This window comes from Mixophyes fleayi, chromosome 3 (genome assembly GCF_038048845.1).
Source record: "Mixophyes fleayi isolate aMixFle1 chromosome 3, aMixFle1.hap1, whole genome shotgun sequence".
NCBI classification, from domain to species: Eukaryota; Metazoa; Chordata; class Amphibia; order Anura; family Limnodynastidae; genus Mixophyes; species Mixophyes fleayi.
This window is the reverse complement of record NC_134404.1, coordinates 111595107-111609137: the sequence shown is the minus strand read 5'-3', so window position 1 is coordinate 111609137 and position 14031 is coordinate 111595107. Positions and strand designations below refer to the sequence as shown.

General features: G+C 42.0%; 1 long non-coding RNA gene across 1 annotated transcript in view; it reads right to left on the bottom strand.

Moving 5' to 3' along the window:
- The window catches only part of LOC142142744 (uncharacterized), a 50849-nt gene extending 41180 nt beyond the window's left edge, over nucleotides 1–9669 (bottom strand). Inside the window, exon 1 of the long non-coding RNA XR_012689308.1 lies at nucleotides 9564–9669. This is a non-coding gene — a long non-coding RNA (uncharacterized LOC142142744). The remainder of the gene's footprint in view (nucleotides 1–9563) is intronic.
- Nucleotides 9670–14031: the final 4362 nt, after the last annotated feature.

Below are 14031 nucleotides of genomic sequence, written 5' to 3'. Positions count from 1 at the left end.
TCACCTATATGCAAAAATGGAGAAATGCGAATTTGAGGTGGACACTGTGTCATTTCTGGGATATATCATCTCCTCATCAGGATTCGCAATGGACCCTGCCAAAGTTCGAGCAATCCAGGATTGGGTCCTCCCTACTAATCTGAAGGCGATCCAGAGGTTCCTCGGATTCGCAAATTATTACCGTAGGTTTATTGACTCTTTTTCCTCGTTAGTGGCTCCTATCACTGCCCTCACTGGAAAGCGAGCTAACCCAGCCAAGTGGCCTTCGAAGGCATTGGCGAGTTTCTCGGCACTCAAAGCTGCTTTCATTTCGGCTAGAGTGCTGAGACATCCTGATCCGGAACTTCCGTTCATTGTAGAGGTGGACGCTTCTGTTATCGGTGCTGGCGCCATCCTTTCTCAGAAAGACCCAAGGAGCAAAAAATTACATCCTTCTGCATTTTTTTCTAAAAATTTTTTATCTGCCGAATGTAATTATGATGTCAGCAATCGTGAATTGTTGGCCATTAAGTTGGCACTGGAGGAATGGCGACATTGGTTAGAGGGAGCTACTCATACCATCACCATCTTCACGGACCATAAAAACCTCCAATACATCCAGACCGCTAAAACCCTGAATCCTAGGCAGGCCCGCTGGGCCTTATTTTTCACCAGATTTAACTTCATTATTACATTCCGTCCAGGTTCTAAAAATACTAAGGCCGATTCCTTGTCTCAAAGTTTTTTGGCCCATCATCCTCAGTCTCCTGACCCGTTGCCTATTGTTCCTACAACTACTGTTCATCTCGGACTCACCCAGGATCTAGGAGCAACTATCCGGCGCTTCCAGAGAATCGCTCCGGTTCAGACACCGGTCAACAAATTATTTGTCCCAGTCCATTTAAGGAAATCTGTTCTCATTGAAGGCCACAACAACCGCTCTGCTGGCCATCCGGGAATCCGTAGGACTATTGAGGTTCTTTCTCGTTGGTTGTGGTGGCCCACTTTGTCAAACGATGTGGAGGATTATGTTCGGGCTTGTCCTGAGTGTGCTAAAAACAAAACCAATAGGAACCGTCCTTCTGGGCTATTGTTACCCTTGCCGGCGCCGAGCAGGCCTTGGACCCATTTGTCGATGGATTTCATTGTCGAACCTACCAGTATCCGCAGGACAGAACACCATCCTGGTAGTTGTCGATCGGTTCGGTAAGATGGCACATTTTATAGCTTTGCCCAAGTTACCGGATGCCAGGACCCTGGCCACCTTGTTTTTGACGCATATTTTTCGTCTTCATGGGACTCCTGAAGATATCGTATCGGATCGAGGATCCCAGTTTATTGCCCGGTTTTGGAAAGCCTTTGTAAGTCCATCGGGATCTCTATCAGTCTGTCCTCAGCATATCATCCCCAGTCGAATGGACAGACAGAGAGGACGAACCAAGCTCTGGAACAGTTTTTGCGCATCTATGTGTCTAAATTCCACGATAATTGGTCCTCTCTTTTGCCCTGGGCAGAATTTGCGTACAATAATTCTTGCCATTCCACTATTCATACATCCCCGTTTTTCTGCAACTTCGGGTTTCACCCAAAATCCAACTCGTTCTCTACTACTGTTCCCTGCGGGGATTCCGGAACACCTGCTTTTACGGCCAGGCTAAGGTCCGTCTGGAAAAAGGTACACGCTGCACTAGGTCAAGCTTCCCGAAAATCCAAGGTCTTCACTGACCGTCACCGTAGACCATGTTCATTGAAAGTGGGGGATCGGGTTTGGTTATCCACACGGAACATCAGGTTGCGGCAACCTTGTAAGAAGCTGGGGCCCCGATTCATTGGACCGTTTCCAATTGAGAAGAAAATTAATCCAGTGGCATTTAGGTTAAAACTACCAACCTCCTTAAAAATACCTGCGACCTTTCATTGTTCGCTTCTGAAGAAAGTCGCCGCTCTCAGTAAGTTCAATCAACCTTTCTCCAACAGGCCCCGGCCTCTGATGGTGAATGGAGACCATGAATATGTTGTCGAAAGAATCCTTGACTCAAGAAAGGTCCAAGGCCAACTTCAGTTCCTCGTACATTGGAAGGGTTATGGCCCTGAGGAACGATCTTGGATACCGCAGAGGCGTCTCCATGCTGAAAGGCTTATTAAAGAGTTTTTTAATAAGTTTCCCACGAAACCTGGATGTCAGGGTTCCTTGACCCCTCCTCAAGGGGGGATACTGTTAGCAGTCGCGGCGGCCGCGGGCACCGCCGCGACTCTCACCTGGTTCCTGTAGGCGTCCCAGTCGTCGCTATGACAACCGGGACGTCACTTCCTGCCTTTACCCGACTGTTGCAATGGTCGGACACTAACTACAGGGGCGCTGTGTCTCGGCAGACGGGAACAGCCGGGCGCATGCGCAGAAGCGCCCACAAGCCTGTGGGCTGATTAATGTGGCAGGGTTGAGCCTGCCCATGTGATTTCAGAGCTAGGCTCTGATTGGTCACTACTGGTATTTAAGGCAGTGAGGTCTGCAGCCTCACTGCCGGTTATAGCGTTCTGTCCTCAGTCCTGCTGCCTGCTTGTGCTATGACCTCGACCTTTTGCCTGGATTTCGGATTTTGCTTCTCTGCCTGTGTGTCTGACCCTTCGCTTGTCTCTGGATTTTGCATCTGTGCTTGTGACCCTTTGACCTAGGATTCTTCTTAACTGCAGTCCACCAATCACTCCACTCCTGGGTACTCCTTTAAGCCAGTATACGTTACTCGACCCTCGGTCGGCCCGCAGCCCAGTCTGTCCCCACCACTAGGGGCTCCAGCGAACACCGGGCCTTCAGAGTAGTCCCCGAGTTTCACTGTACTGGCTTGGGAGTTCCTAACATAAATACAATATGCACTGTATATTATAATACTAAATGATTTAAACAATGGAGACCACAAAAATCTTACAGTGCCAAATAGCATATTATAAACTTTATATGTTATGATACTATGTCTGGTATCTTCTATATTTTTGGAAGATTCATTTTAAGTTAAATGTAGTCCTCTATGTGGCAAATCAAATATGAACAACTGCATAATCTTTTCAGAGTAAAGTTATACTACCCATTTTCTTGTGAAAACAAAATCTTTTCATTTTTTGATCTTTTTTCATGTTTGCGTGCATTCAGGAGCTTATTCATGTATGCACTCACCTCAGAGACTTACATTACAAAGAGTAATCATTTTCAGCTTTCTAAAACTGCATAGAGAAAAATGTGGACCTCTTAAAATCAGAGAAACCCATTCTTCTCAATGTTGTTCTTTTATGCCATAGAGGAAGACTGTGTGATGTGAAGTCAACCATGAGATTAATATATACCTCTATATGCAGAGAGATATGAATGACACATCCAGTCTACCAGCTGTGATTTTAATAGGCAAACACTGTTTTAATGCCAACTGCAGCAATCATGAAAAACAGTGCATCACCAGTTCCACGCTATAGTATGGAATAAAAATGCTACTGCTGAGCTTTGTCTTTACACCTAACATTTCTGAAATGTTTAATAAGGTTTTACCTTTTTTAAATAAGTTGGCCTAATTACACAACTACTATATACTACATTTGACAGTCATGTCATCCTCCTGCATTGTAAATGGTTCTATATTCAGAGCTGTTGATCTCAAGTTGGGATCTGTCAGTGGTGCAAATAGGATTGAATAAATGTGAATTTTACATGATTGAGAATTTAAATGTTTTGAGTTATAGTTTTGAGTCTTCGATATTTCAAGCTTTTCTTTTACCTAAAAGTTATCAGATATTAGGCACAACTGTGTTCTACTGGAAAACCTGAAAGCATTCATTGAAATACAGAGGTACTAATTAATTATGTTCTGTGTTATCAGAGCCGTAACGAGGCCGGTGCGGGCGGTGCCGCCGCCCCGGGCGCAGTCCCAAGGGGGCGCAATGGCCGCCCGCACCTGCCTCTGTGTGAGGAGTGGAAAAAAATAAAAATTAAACAGACCTCAGATTCAGACTGCCGGCCGCCCGGCGCATCCAAAATGGCGGCCGGCACCCGGCTCCACCCCCTTCTGAACTCTGCCCTCTGCCTCAGCGTCTGATGTCATGACGTTGCTAGGCAGCAGAGGAGCAGAGAAGCAGAGAGGAGCCAGGCAGCGACGGCTGGAGAGGAAGAAAGAGGAAAAAGGTAAGTTTCAAAGCAGGGGAAAGGGGATGTGTGTTGCTATTATGGAGGGAGGGGAGGGATGTGAGCTGCTATTATGAGGGGAGGGGAGGGGGGGATGTGAGCTGCTATTATGAGGGGAGGGGAGGGGGGGATGTGAGCTGCTATGGGGAGGGGAGGGGGGGATGTGAGCTGCTATTATGAGGGGAGGGGGGGATGTGAGCTGCTATTATGGAGGGAGGGGAGGGATGTGAGCTGCTATTATGAGGGGAGGGGAGGGGGGGATGTGAGCTGCTATTATGGAGGGGGGGGGGTGTGAGCTGCTATTATGGAGGGAGGGGGGCATGTAAGCTGCTATTATGGGGGGAGGGGAGGGGATGTATGCTGCTATTAAGGAGGGGGGATGTGAGCTGCTATTAGGGAGGGGGGGTGTGCTGCTATTATGGAGGGAGGGGGGCATGTAAGCTGCTATTATGGGGGGAGGGGAGAGGGGCATGTAAGCTGCTATTATGGAGGGAGGGGAGGGGATATATGCTGCTATTAAGGAGGGGGGATGTGAGCTGCTATTAGGGAGGGGGGTGTGCTGCTATTATGGAGGGGAGGAATGTGTGCTGCATCTTGCTATTATGGAGGGGGGATGCTGCTATGCTTTATGAGGGAAGGGGGGTATGCTGCCATAATGTGTGAGGGAAGGGGGGGATGTATTAATGTGTGATATGAGGGTAGGGAGGTTAGGTGTCATAGTACATGGGTGGGAGGTAGGAATGCTCTCTGTATAGTATGGCGGTCATAGGAATGCTCTCTGTATAGTATGGTGGTCATAGGAATGCTCTCTGTATAGTATGGCGGTCACAGGAATGCTCTCTGTATTGTATGGTGGTCACAGGAATACTCTGTAAGGTATGGCGGACACTAGGAGGCTCTTTATATTGTATGTGTGTATGTGTGTGTATGTGTATATATATATATATATATATATATATATATATTAATTTCGTGCGATGGTGATAAGGGGGCACGATGGGATAAAGTTGGCTCCATGGCACGGTGTGATAAAGAAGAAACTGTGATGGAGGGCACAGTGGGATGAAGGGGCAGTGTGATACAGATGGTACTGTTACATTTGTTTTATTTGTTTCAGTGAGTTTTATTTCAATAACCAATTCATTTGTTATACAGCTAGCATGTGATAGCTGCATTTAAAGTACTTTGATTCTATGGAGGCTTATTACATAAAGATCCTTACAAAGCCAGACCGAGAAGAATGGGGAGGGAGGTGGTTTCAGTGCGGTCTAGAACTTGTAAAGAGCTAGCTACGCCCCCCACAGTAGGTTGACCACGCCCACTCGACAATTGACACTCCCACTTAGATGGGGGGCGCTGCTTCCCTATCTCGCCCAGGGCACTAAAATGGCTAGTTACGGCACTGTGTGTTATAGTTGGGATATAATAAGGGAAAAGTCCGGGTGTAATAAAAATGATAGGGCAAATTCTGTACAGAACACGAGCAGGTGGATAAGCACAACACCTGAGAATGGGGAGAGGTGCCGAGGGTACACACAGGCCATCCACTGACACTGATCATCCATTTTTCAGTATACATCTAAGTAATAATGGCATTCTTAGTGTTATACTGCAGGAGTGTTGTTGGTTCTACAAGGAGTAACAATTCTTCTCCTAGGTCCGTATCTAGTGGCAATAGTTGGCCCACTCCTGTGACTCCTTACTGCACTTAATTGATTGGCAGTGGCAGAGGGACTCTGGTTACCAGGAATATAACACTTAATCATTGAACCCCATACTAACTTTGGGGGTCTAGCGATTGAGGTTCATTCATTCTTGAAGTCTCTGCTCTGCTCTTCTAAGCATGCACAGGGGGCATCATAACCACAGTGAAGCCCTGTTTGGTTCTGGCGATGTCGGTGGTGGTAGGTTCCAGCAACGCTGGAACCTTTCACATCTGAACCTGGTGGTAGTTCTGCCACTGCTGGTGATCCTGATAACCCTCACAGGCTGTAGTGATATGGCAGAGTTCTTGACACAAATGCACCAAAACTTAACAACTCCAAAGTAGTTTAGAATTCTTTAGCTTTTGTTCCTAGAAAAGTTCAGAATTTCACATTAATAAGGCCTATAATATTATAACTGCATTTAATATTATACTTTTTAATTTAGCAAATGATTTTATTTATTTTGTATCACAATCAATGTTTGTGGCATGGTATTGCTACTTTTCAGCTAATCTTTATGTCTACCCTCATATTTAAGAGCAAAAAGGGGGGTAGGCTCTGCACCAGAGAAAAGATATATGTAACTAGACCTTCCTCTTATTAAATATATTATTGATACTTATGAAAGAGGGGGTGCAGCACTCTAATAATTAAATTTCTGAGAAGACTTTTCAAAAAGGAAAAGAAGAGAAATTGTGCGCACTCCAGTCTAGGAAATGATATTGGATAATATTGAAATTAAAACTTATCTTCTATTATACATTGTAAAAATAATCTCCCAGTCAATAGTAAGTGAAATATAAAAAGCATGAGTAAAAAACAGTTGTGTGTCAAATGTGCATCCACAACTAACCAAAGTATTTAAAATGTGTGTGTGCCCACAGAGTAGAGCAACAATTACATCCAATCCTCAATTGCTGTGGCCCAGTATAGAGATGTGTCTGTAGATTTTGGGAAATGTCCTTCACAGTAACACAATATCGTCTTGATACATAAACAGAGTTCTGGATACAAGTGCTACTGTGGTGCCTGACCTCAAGGCACCCTTCTGTGTCCCTCTGTGAAATGGCGCTAGATTACCGTGGAGGGTGGTACTTATAGAATGCAAAGCTTGCGAGATCCGAGATCTGACGACGTAACAATGACGTTTTGCCTCGTTTTTAATTCCGAGGGCGCGCGAAAGTACCGAGCGGTACTCGGATCTGCTAAGCTCGGGTGTGTCCAGTTCTCGGGGAACCAAGTCTGAGCATTTCTAGTTTTAACAGCTTGTAACAGATGCAATTGGCTGTACTCACAGTTGATCATTTCAGTTAGGCAGGCAGTAATACAGTCTTATGCAGAGTTTGGTAATATGCAGAAGTTAAACGCAGCTACTGCTGACATGTCTTCTCTCTCCAACGGTCTGAGAAGAATGGTGCAGAAGGCAAACGTCCGATCCGGGCATGCGCAGTAGAGCTCTGTGGACGGCTGGACTGTGCCCCACTTCCTGTTACCACTAGACCACCAGGGATTAATACAGGTAGGAGATGAACATGCTTACTACACAAGTCTCTGCAGGATACATCCAACAAGTATGTGGAATATAAATATGCAAAAGAACGCACAGAAAAAAAAAACAATTAATGTCAATTAACCTATTAATAATATAGGCATCAATGATAAAACAGGAAAAATAAAATGAGTTTTTTTATATTTTTTGAAAGACATTTATTAATGTGTTCTGTCTACTGATCACAAAATACATTTTACAGTTGTTCCTGATTGCAAACACATGTTATAGCATAAAACCGCGACTATCATCACTACTGGTTAGGACTTAGACTAGCACTGTAGCAAGAGATAACAACAAGAAAAACAAGATGCCTGAATCAGACGTGACTGCGTGTGCTCGAGTTTGTCTTGATCTTACTGTACATAGACTGCGGGTGAACTTCCCTTCTTTGCTCCGTTCCCTCCCTGAATTAGTATACTGTAATAAGTGTCCTTTGCATATGAAGATGAACTGAGCGTTGCTGTATTTAGTTGTGTACAGTCCGGTTCTGCGCTTGCGCTATTAAATATTCAGATTATATTCACAAAATCTGCATATTCTATCCTTGATAAATTAGGGATGTCATGCTTTTTCTTTCTGTCTCATAATTCCTTTATTTCTTCCCTGAGCCCTACTGCCAATCTCATTCATGTTTGTTAATCAAAACAATAGATTTGGCAAGGACATAATATTATTGTGGTGGGCCTAAGTCCTGGGGGTAAATTTATCAAGCTGCGGGTTTGGAAGAGTGTAGATGTTGCCTATAACAACCAATCAGATTCTAGTTATCATTTATTTAGTACATTCTACAAAATGACAGCTGGTATCTGATTGGTTGCTATAGGCAACATCTACAATTTTTCAAACACGCAGCTTGATAAATTTACTAGAGATGTTCACTGACCCCCGTGTTTTGGTTTTGGTTTTGGTTTTGGATCTGGATTAACTTCGTGTTTTGGTTTGGGCAAAAATCCCAATTTTTTGTGCTAAAATCACATAATTTGGCTCTTTTTTTTATCCCTACATTATTATTAACCTCAATAACATTAATTTACAATCATTTCCAGTCAATATTTGTCAAGTGACTAGAACACTGCTACCCCTCCTGTTTTTGTATGAGCAATGCCACTGAACAATGGCACTGGAGACTGGTGAGTGATAAGAACACTGCTACCCCTGTTTTTGTGTGAGCAATGGTACTGGATCTCCGGGGGAGGGAGGTACTTATGAAATCCAAAACCCGCAAGATCTGACCACGCAACAATGACGTTTTGCCTCGATTCAGATCCAAGGACCCGCAGAAATACTGAGTTTTCTTGCGAGCCTACTCAGATCCCCTAAGTTTGGGTGGGCTCGGTTTTCAGAAAACCGAGCCTGAGCCTCTCTAAAATGGTTCCCCTGGAGTAAGAAAAAATGCGTCAGAATAGAAAGGAAACAGACAAAACATAGCAGAGGAAACTGCCTAAGTTTGCTCATAGCCTATACATTAGGGGCTCATTTTGAGTTTTCGGCAGCTAAGCCCATTCTGCCTTGCGGTGGTTCTTGGTAAATACCATGGAACTCTTTAGACTCTACACCCCTGATCAGCCAGCACAAATCTAGATTAGCACTTGGAGTCCGAACTCCTGTGGTCTGTTACTGGGCTGAATTTCTAAGGAGTCTAATTTCTACAAAGAAATGTGCCCTCCTTTCTAGGGAAAAAACTGTCCCATGCTGAAAGCAATAAAGCTCTTATCAGCATTTTTGTATGTTGCACAACTGACACACACAAAACACTTGGGTATACTGGCGCTTGTACAACTACAAGCAGCAAAGTGCCAAGACATCCTGGAACCAATGGGACCGCATAAATAATACTGTAAAAAAAATGCACTGAATGTTTTTTAGTTAACATTATTATTATTATTATTATTATTATTATTATGTTTTAACCACATAATTCCACGTTGGGAACCTCTTTCTTCCATTTAATTAATAAAGAATAAAAATAAAGAAAACATATAGACATCGCATACTGCGCCTTCGTGAATGACTCACTAACCAATAGAGCATCAGAAAGCCACACTGATTAGTTATTAGTGGTTAGACCTCATGTAGGATATAACCTCACTGAACTACACTAATAAAATCTAGTTTATTTAGACATATTTCTCATTACCTTTATAAATATACATATCGGTACCTGATCAGTCGATTTTTGCAGTGTCCTTTTGTTAGCAGAAGATAATTCAGGATCAGAAAAAGATTTGTAATTATAGAGCAACTCTTACACAGCAGCAACACCCAACTGTCAGCTCCCAGTTTTTTCTCTATGCCCTTTTCTTAACTTTATTAACAACTTAACAAAACTACAACACACATAATATAGTAGTTGTTACAATAATGATATGAATAAACATTATTCTAACACTTTTACATTCTCTACTGAAAATGTATAAAATTATTAGTTTACTAACCTCTCCATGCATCTTTTTTGATGGCATTTGTGCTATTGCAATCATTTTCTTGCAGAAACACCACTCCTGTATATTCGCTCCAGCCTGCATCACCGATGAGTTTTGAAATATTTTAAGCTACCCAGGTAGTCCAGCTAATAATAGATTTATGTACTGCATCTTCATTTAATTCAGTTTCTTTTTACGTAACATTAAACTGGACTTCAAAAATCCATAAATCCACAAAGTAATGCAATGAATGAAAGCAACTGAAAAAGATGCATCTAGAATCAACACAATACATGAGGTGTTACCCCATACTTGCCAACTCTACCGGAATGTCCGGGAGACTCCCGCATTTTGCGAGAGTCTCCCGGGTGAGTGTGGAAATCTCCCGAATTCTGCCCACTTCACTAGGAAGTGCCCCACTTCCTAGTTAAGTGGGCAGAATTAGGCCCCAAACGCCGCAAATTCCTGGTGAATCGCAGCGCCTTGCCCCGCCGCTGTCAAATGACGTCACAGGGGGCGGAGCCAAAATTACACAACTTTGGGTGCCCCACCCCCCTCACGTCCACCTCCACTGGCAGGATCCCGGAAGAGAGCTGAAGGAAGTTGGTAAGTATGTGCTACCCTAACTGTATAGTACAGAATGGTTCATGTACAGTACATTGAAACATACACACAACAACCTGCAGGCTGCATACAATACATATGTGCAATATAAAGCAGAACACACACATAAAAAAAAAGTATTGAATTATTTTCACCTGTTCATAATAAAGTCATTAATGAAAAAACATTAAAACATTTTTTTTTCCTTTTTTATAAATGAAATACATTTATCAGGATGTTATTAATGTCTACTGTACATAAAATGCATTTTATAGTTGCTCCTAATTGCAAACATATGTAATAATAACATGCATATGCGATAGTTATCACTACCTCACAGCACTTACATCTGCCCTGCAGCTGTGGAGCAAATGATACAACTTAAAAACACACACCGTCGAGATGGCCAAAGCTTGAATCGGATGATGCTTGCTGCTCTCAAACTTGGCTCGCCCTCACTGTACATTGACTACATGCGTAAGCCCCTTCCCCTCCCAGTTCCACCCTTCAAAATGTAGGCAGTCGGAAGTGTCATTTATGCACAAAAGTGAGTTGCGTACTTCAGAGTATGTTTCTGACTCGTTCCTACGCTGTCATGGGTGCATGATATTCATGTACTTTATACGCACTTTCTGATGCAAATGTCTCTTTGTATGTCCAGGTTTTCCACTGCTTAATTGGCCATGATAGGTTGATGTTCATGTACTGCATCCTGGATGTGTATAATGTATTTTGGTGTACAGACCAGTGCTTTGATCCTGACACTGATTGTTTAACCTCTGCTTTGGACCTGACTATTTTACAATTTAATAATTCTGTACCTGTTACAAGATGTCTTTGGACTGTCTGATTGCAATCTGTCATTTTATGCCTGTCTGGTTCCCTATCTATTAGTGAACATCTGGGCTTTTTTTTTTTTTTTACCAAAGACCTTTAATAAACCAAGTACCAGCAAGCCTGCTTGCAATTATGGGAAATGGGTCTGCTATAGGTGAAGACTAATCTAACTTTGTCATCATAAATGGGACCTATGAGCCCAGATATGACATTAAAGCATAACAGTAACAGGTGAGAACAAGCTCTGCTATTAATACAATTTTGTAACAAAAGCACAGTGGGTTTAATTAGCTATAAAGCACATAATCATATAACATGCAACAAAGAACTGACTTTGAATGTTCAATTCTACTGAAGCCTGTAATATAAAGTTTCCTTTAAGGCAATTATACAGTCATAGTGGCCAGTTGCTATACCAATAACTTTTGTGCAAAGGCTTAAAATATTACAGACTTTCTAGAAGACTGACCTTGCACCAGATTAAAGAAAATGAATAAAGAAATGCAGAACATCAGAAAGCATTTACAATAGTTTACATAAAATGTCTACTGTAACTACTGCTGCTCACTGTGGTATAGTTCTTTATGAGGTTTTGAAGACCAACTTCAAAGAAGAATTGGACAGTACAACTTATTTAAATCGTCTTGTTAGAATAATCACCAGTGGTTCCTTTTATACATATTAAATCGGCAGTATTAGCTGCGTGAACTTGCAGAAATGTCTTTGCAGTTGAACACAGCATGTGCAATATGAATTCACATTAATTAAAACTTGGACACTGTGTGGATTATATAAATTTTATTAATTTGTATAAAGGGAAAAGTAAATAGTTACTTTGTGCTTATTAAAACTTAGGGAGAGATTTACTAATGTGTGATTTTGCAAAACCACACTTTTGGTGATTTTATGTGCAGTTTGGAAAATGTGAGATTTAATAAAGGCCAAACTGCACATAAAATTAAAGCAGCGTGTTGCATCTGGCGAAATTTGTTTTTAATCTCCCGCGAGTTTGGTTAGGTACACACTGAAGAATTTTCCTACCGACGTGTTATCTACAACAACTTTACCTTTGAGCTAAGGTCAGATCGCTGGGACGATTAATGCGTACACACTAGTCATGTTTTAGATAATTAACGAAAGACTGACCGTCCGGGCAGAGACTTTTCACAGCCATATTGTCGTGAGCAAAGATTAGAGTTTTGTACACACTGAAACGACTTATGAGGTCCATGTAACTATATCCCAAGAAATTTAAATAAAGGGCAGAGCATGTTCATTAGTAACAACCCCAAACCTCATAAAAAAGCGAAGGTAACATGTTTTCTTCATAATTCGTTAGCACGTGTACAGTGTACATTCGTTCGCAACCGCACATTAACACATTTTTTTTTTACTAATATGGATACCTTTGAAGAACAACAAGCAACTGCTCTTTTTCTGCTCGCTGTGGCAAGAAGACTGCAAATACAGACCCGAAGGGAAAGAAGAGGAAAGAATAGATCTTGCTGGATCAAAAAGTGGTTCAAGAGGAGAGACTCATTCTCTCATATGTCCATGCTACAGGAGATACAGGACAACAACCCCGATGACTCAGAAATGTCCTGAAAATGAATGAACCCCCATTCCAGGAACTGTTCCTATTAGTCACCCCCATAATGCAGAAGGTGGGCACCCATTTAAGGAGACCCATATTTGCAGAGCAGAGACTGGTTGCTACCCTAAGATTTATGGCAACAGTAAGGACACTGGCTGATCTGAAAAACAGCACAGCAATTTCCCAGCAAGCTCTGGGTTTGATAATAGCTGATGCCTGTGATGCTATCATTGAAGTTCTCCATGAGCAGTATATGAAGGTTGGTAAACATAAATAGTCTTCTTTAGATACAAATGTATAGTTTTATTAACATACATAAAATTTTAAATATATGTGATACCCCAAAACCTGAGTACCCTGAGGTGTATCTATATGTAAATATGTGTGTACTCATGCCTATGTTCATGTCCCTGTCTGTTTAGATGTGGCTATATTTGTTAATTGTTATAAGTGTTTATAAAGATTTTTTTTTTTAAAAAAAAGATTTCTTGTGGGAGAAGTGACAGTTGGGAGTGGTTGGCGGTTGCCGGGGTGACAGGGAGAGGAGTGTGATACTCAGGACTGCTGAGAGAGATCCCTGTGTCTGGATAGACTGAGAGAGAAAAGATAGGGACAGAATGAAAATGGGACAAAGTGATATATAAGCAGATTAAAAGTGAAGAAAGTGTATGAAGAGAAGAAGTGAGCAAATAAGAGGTGTGAGAAAAAAGGAAAGTGCTGAAAATTAATAAGCAGTATTGAGATCTGTGAATAGACAACAGATACTGAGCTATGTACTGAGGACAGTGTGAGAGGAGAGAGAATATAGAGATCTGTGAATACACAACAGAGACTGAGCTATGTACTGAGGACAGTGTGAGAGGAGAGAGAATATAGAGATCTGTGAATACACAACAGAGACTGAGCTATGTACTGAGGACAGTGTGAGAGGAGAGAGAATATAGAGATCTGTGAATACACAACAGAGACTGAGCTATGTACTGAGGACAGTGTGAGAGGAGAGAGACAAGTTGGAGTTGTACAATAACAGTTAAGCAGACACAGATCAGTATAACTCCACCATTACATCACTGACACTGAAAACATCAGCAGTTACTTAGACACATGTTACTGATCCCTATATACCTGAACTGCTTAATATAAAGAATTCGTTTTTTCAGAGAAAATACAGA